The sequence below is a fragment of the Pinus tabuliformis genome, chromosome Q (assembly GCF_031772625.1).
Source record: "Pinus tabuliformis cultivar Carrire ecotype Pingquan chromosome Q, CPIR1, whole genome shotgun sequence".
Lineage (NCBI taxonomy): Eukaryota > Viridiplantae > Streptophyta > Pinopsida > Pinales > Pinaceae > Pinus > Pinus tabuliformis.
In genome coordinates this window covers 125,965,320-125,971,853 of record NC_142296.1, presented here as the reverse complement: position 1 = coordinate 125,971,853, position 6,534 = coordinate 125,965,320, and positions in this window count along the sequence as shown.

The following is a 6,534-nucleotide window of genomic DNA, read 5'->3' as shown; positions in this document are numbered from 1 at the left end:
TGGCCTGGAGGAATTATGAAATGTGACGTGCGATATGAAGATCACTGATTCATATCACATCACATCATTCATAAGTGAAGGGAATTTGGCCTATAGGAATTGCGAAATGTGATGTGCGATATGAGGATCACAGATAACATCGCATCGCATCATTCTTGAGTAAATGAACCCTACACGGTGAGCTTGCGATTGCGATGTGCGATGCTTAGAGGATTTGTAAAAGCACTTGTCATTGCGGCTAGAATTTAGCAGTTCTATTAATTCAGCAGAATAGCCAAATTTGGAGGTAGATGACTGATACTCTATAGGAAATCCAAGAAGAAATTCCACCTGAACTTGTTGAAATCGTTTTTGGGTTTGAACGATTGTCCATTACGCCTGCACCCCGGCCACCATTTGTGGTATCAGAGTAGCCTACTGACACCGAACATGATCTCAAGGATCAGAAAAAGAAATCCAACATGGCTTTTAGAGTTGGAGGAAGAGCTGGTGGTCGAAGAAGAGGACGACCAGTTGCAAATGCTAAAGTGTTGGAAGCTATGCAACAGATGCAAGCTAGATTGGAAGCAGTGGAAATGGGAAGAGATGCAGATGCTGGGGATGTTAGTGAACCTGAAGTTGGAGCTGCAGAAGATGAGGAACCCGCAGATGTAACTCCTAAAATGAGATTCTTTAGGTCAGTATTGAGATCCACATCCAAGCCTAGACTTGAAGTCTCAATCTACACAGGAAGCTTAAGCCCTGAGGAATTGATAGGCTGGATAAATGACATGGAGAAATTCTTCAATTATGAAGAAACAGATGAAGGAAATAAGGTGAAGTTTTCTGTCATGAAACTGAAAGGACATGTAGCACTTTGGTGGGATGGAGTGCAGGCAAAAAGAAGAAGACTTGGCAAACAACAAATTAAGAATTGGAACATGATGGTGGAAAAACTGAAAAGTATGTTTCTGCCAAGTGACTATCAGCAAACATTATTTAGACAAATGCATAATCTTAGACAGAGGTATATGACAGTAAAGGAATACACAGGGGAATTCTACAAAGTGAGTATAAGAGCAGGACAAATCTAAGATACAGATGAGAAGGTTGCCAGATATGTGAATGGTCTTAGAATGGACATTCAAGATGAGATAAGTGTATTGTCTCCTAAAAAAGTAGAAGAGGTTTATCAGATGGTACTGAAGGCTGAAGAAAAACTCATGAGGAAGCAATCTGCTAGAAGTAGAGGTACTTTTCGAGGAAGGGGAAGACAAGGTGGTAGAGGAAGATCTGCAGCACCTGGAGATGGAGCTAGCAGTAGCTCAAGATAGCATGCACCCACAGGAGGTGATGCAAGTGGCAGAGGGAGTTTTTCCAGAGGAAGAGGAGGCAGAGGTAGAGGAAGAGAAGCTAGATGTTACAGATGTAACAAGCTGGGACACAGAGCTTATGAGTGCTTAGAAAATATAGGAATGAATCAAAGGAATGCAATTGTTGCAAAAACTGAAGAGGAAGCAACAAAGGTAATAGACGAAGAGAATGTATCAGAGAAAGGGGAATCTTTGGTAGTCAACAAAATTTTGTTAAAACTAGCTAAGGAAATTGTTGAACCAACACAAAGGAAAACCTTGTTTAGGACTATGTGTAAAGTTCAAGGGAAGTGTTGTCAGATGATAATAGACAATGGTAGTACAGATAATTTGGTCTCCACAGAAGTGGTCGAGAAATTGAAATTGAAAACAAAGAAACATCCAAAACCTTATAAGTTGTCATGGCTTCAAAAGGGATATCAGTTGGTAGTGAATGAGCAATGTGAAGTGGAGTTGCAGTTGGGAAAATACATAGACAAAATTCTGTGCGATGTGATGCCTATGGATGTGTGTCATATATTTTTTGGTAGGCCATGGCAGTATGACATAGGAGCTATGCACGATGGAAAGAAGAACACATACAAATTCAGCAAATATGGTGCAATCATACATTGTTGCCATTAGAGGAAGAGGATACATCGAAGACACCTGATCCAAAGACCCTTTTGCTGAGTGAAAAGGAGTACTTACAACAGATGGAACAAGATGAGGTAAGTTTTGCATTGGTCTGCAAACCCAAGGTAATAATTACGTTCACAAAATTTTCTGATTTACCAATTGAAATTCAAGAGATGTTGGACAGCTACTATGATATCATTGTAGATGATTTTCTTGATGAGTTACCACCCATTAGAAAAATAATTCATCAAATAGATTTGATTCTAGGAGAAAATCTACCTAATAAAGCAGCTTATAGAATGACTCCCACAGAGAATGAAGAGATCAAGAAATAGGTTCAGGAACTGTTAGACAAGGGACTGGTTAGAGAGAGTTTGAGTCCTTGTGCAGTTCCAACAGTGTTGAGCCCAAAGAAAGATGGAGGCTAGAGAATGTGCACTGACTCGAGAGCAATCAATAAGATAACAATCAAGTACATATTTCCTTTACCTAGAATCGAAGATTTGATGGATTGTTTGAGTGGAGCTAGATATTTTACAAAGTTAGATTTAAAAAGTGGTTATCATCAAATCATAATTAGAGAGGCAGATGAGTGGAAAACTGATTTTAAAACCAATGAAGGATTGTATGAGTGGATGATAATGCCTTTTGGATTGTCGAATGCCCCTTGTATATTTATGAGACTTATCAATGAAGTTCTGAAGGAATTTGTTGGTATATTTATAATAGTATATCTGGACGATATATTAGTTTACAGCAGATCTAAGGAGGAATATGTGAGACATCTGAATTATGTCTTATAGAGGCTATAACAAGAAAAGTTACTGTTAAATTTAAAGAAATGTTCATTCATGAAGGAGGAGTTGGTGTATTTGGGCTTCGTTGTTTCTGTTGAGGGGTTAAAGATGGATCCGGAGAAGATCAAGGCTATCATGGAGTGGCCTTCACCAAAAAGTGTCTTTGAGGTAAGAAGTTTTCATGGTCTTGCTAGTTTTTACAGGAAATTCATAAGGAATTTTAGTAAGATTAATGCTTCAATTATTGACACAATAAAAAAGGACAGACAACCATTTAAATGGACTGCTGAAGTAGAAAATAACTTCCAGCTATTGAAGAGAAAGATTACTGAGAAACCTATTTTGATTTTTCCTGATTTTAATAAACCTTTTCAAGTGATGTGTGATGCCAGTGGAGAAACCATTGGAGCTGTTTTGAGTCAGGAGGACAGACTTGTAGCTTATTTTAGTGAAAAGCTGAATGAGACAAAGAAGAAATATTCTTCTTATGACAAGGATTTTTATGCAGCGGTGCAGTCTTTGAAGAAGTGGAGACATTACTTGATGTCCAAGGAGTTCATACTGTATTCAGATAACCATGCATTACAGTACATTATGCAACAACCAAAGCTTAACCAGAAGCATGCCAAATGGGTAGAATACCTGCAAAGTTTTAATTTTGTATTAAAACATATAACTGGTCAATCAAACAAAGTAGCAGATGCCTTAAGTAGAAAAATCATTTTTGTTCAAGAAAGTCAAATTCAAGTGTTGGGTTTTGATTTTCTTAAAGAGTTATATGAGAAAGATCTAGATTTTAAAGAGGCATTTGAAGCTTGTAGAAATCCTGTTTTGTTAGACAGAAGCAAGTGGTTGGATTATTTCCTGCAAGAGGGACTGTTGTTTAAAAGAAATCAACTGTGCATACCAAGTTGTTCTATGAGGGAGAATTTGATCAAGGAGAAACCTAGTGGAGGACTTGGAAGGAATTTTGGTGCAGACAAGACCTATGAACAGCTGAATAGGTTTTATTTTTGGCTGAAAATGAGGTCTGAAGTGGAAAAGTATGTGAAAAATTGTAAAGTCTGTCAGTATGAAAAGGGAAGGAATCAAAACACAGGTTTGTATGTTCCATTACCTATTCCAGATAGGCCTTGGGATATGGTAAGTATGGACTTTGTTATGGGTTTAACAAAAACTCAAAGAGGAACTGATTCAATTTATGTAGTAGTTGACAAATTTTAAAAAATGGCACATTTTATTCCATATTATAAAACCAGTGATGCTACTCACATTGATAATCTATTTTTTAAGGAGATTGTAAGATTACATGGGTTACTATCGACTGGATAAATCGTTCTTGTGGACAAGACCGATCTCCCTAGTATCTACAGATATCTAGCGACAAGCAAAACAAGCAAATTCTATCTTTCTCTAAATATTGTGATTTATAAATAAAAGCCAAGAGATGTTTTAGACCCTACCTCAAGTCCAACGCTAGTTTTTGGCAGCCACTCTCCGACCGTCCAAATGAGTTTCCTTTTAAAGAACCTGCAAACACAAACAAGCACACATCAAATAACACCTACATAGCCAATATAATAAATCATATTTATCATGATGATCAAGGAATTCATGAAATAAACCATATAAGACAGCTTATTGAGAAAAATGAACTTGATTGTATTAACTTTAAACAAAGAAGAACTTTACAACCTTGGTGCCTTGATGTTGTACAAGCTCCTCCCAGGGTCCAGCAAGAATCTCCTCTACTTTGAAAAGCTTCACACTCTTCCCAATGAGATCAAAAGGTATGTAATCTCTCCTCTCAAGCTCAATTAGGAAGTCTAAATTCCAACAGCATTTACCCTCAAAAATATTCAGCTTTCAACCCCCTTAGTAACCAGCCCAATGCCTCATTTTATAGTGTAGAGGAAGGAAGTTACCAGGTCCACCTTCAAAGGGATAGAGTCCTCCTTCAAAGGGATAAGCTCATCACATCAAGGGGTTAGCTCCTTTAGTTATGGGATGCATGAACCACCAAGGAGCGAACTAACCACCTCAAGATTCCCTCTAGAAGCTTCCAAAAATAACCCAAAGTGAGTTTTTAAGAATGTACTTGCGCCTTTTTGACTTTTATAGGGGTCCGCACCCATTACACAGAAACAGAGCGGGCAGGTTCGCAGGGGACATGACCAGGGGGTGCGGGACCGCAGGTAATGCTAAGAGAAAGTGCGGAACCAGAGTTTTAGAGATTTTCAAGGACTTTCTCTCATTTTTCAAGGCTTGACATGAAGAGCTGAGGTTTAAGACTTGCATAGGAGGAAAGTATGAGTGGTGATAGAATCACACTAATTGCAGAATGTCATGGTGACAATATTTTGTGAAACAGATTGCCCCCTAAAGTGCAAAGTCTATAATAGATAGTATTTGTCATCTAAGAAGAGTGAAGTACCTTATCATTTCGAGGATCATCCTGTGGAGAGCTTGGTTGGAACCTGTAAAAACATTCAATACAAAATATATATACATATATATGAGATCATATCATTGTTGAGGTCGGCATTCCCATACTCAGATCAAAACTAACTAAACTGCTCTGATACAGGAATGATCTTGTAATACATCACAAGTATAGACATATGTAGACACAGTATGGACGCAGCCATCTGTTTATGAATAGTCCATTGTATAATGAATAACAAAATTCCTCGCAGCCTGGATGGTGGAAACTAGATCCAGGGTCTTGATTTCTACTTCCCGAAATAATACGATTCTATACATGTGAATGAATGTGTCGAAGTCGAACATGGTAGAAACCACTTGATTACCAGTCAATGATGTAAACTGTTAACAAGTGTGAGAGAAACCACCAGTAATGTCAATGGCTCTCAAAGTACTCAGTACAATCCATGAAATGTGAATAAATGAGTTGATGTCGAACATGTCACGGAATCCTTTGATCGAAGGTCAATGATGCAACCTGTCGTCGAAGGCGAGAAACCTGCCATTGAGGCATGCAAATTCCAAGGTACTGATGATTTCTAGATCATATTTCTAGATAATGAGCTGAATTCAATAGAAAGAGATCCATCGTAGGCAAGCCTACAACACGAAATCATAGATCAAATTTGAAGAAATATATTTGCAAGGACTGACTCAAGGATGGTCAAGATGGATGACAAATATTTTGCAGATGAATGGTTTATTTGCACTGACCTCTTGAACACATAACGACACTGCAGATGGTTTGGTGACAATTGACCCAAAGCTAATACCTAGAAACTGGTTGAAGACTTTCAATATGGTTTGATTAACTGTTAGGCAAAGGATTTCCCAACCCAGGTGAACAAAAAGTGTCGTGTTCAAGAGTGGTTGAATGGTTTCCTGAGACACAAAGTATAACAAACAGGTTCATTTTTCTCTCTTTTCCCCCACCATTTCTGGAAAGTACCTCTTTATTTTTGACAATCTTGAGGAGGATAACATTTGCTTGATTATAAGCTCATCCTTCGGATGAGTCCAACTTAGTTTAAAATTTGAACCCTAAGAAGGAGTGGTATGTTCCTATTTGTAATTAAACAGGTCCTTTACTGTTAAATCGTAACAAGTCCAGTATAGGAGAAACTCAGCATTTTTCAATTTTAGGGAGTCAAAAAAAAAACTTAAGAAAACTCCATGGTTGTCCTTTTTCGTAAATTTGTGTCTCCCAAACCCGAAAAAGTATAAAATAATACTTGAGAGAACTACTTGACCATTACGATCAAGAAGTACTTTTCATAATTAGT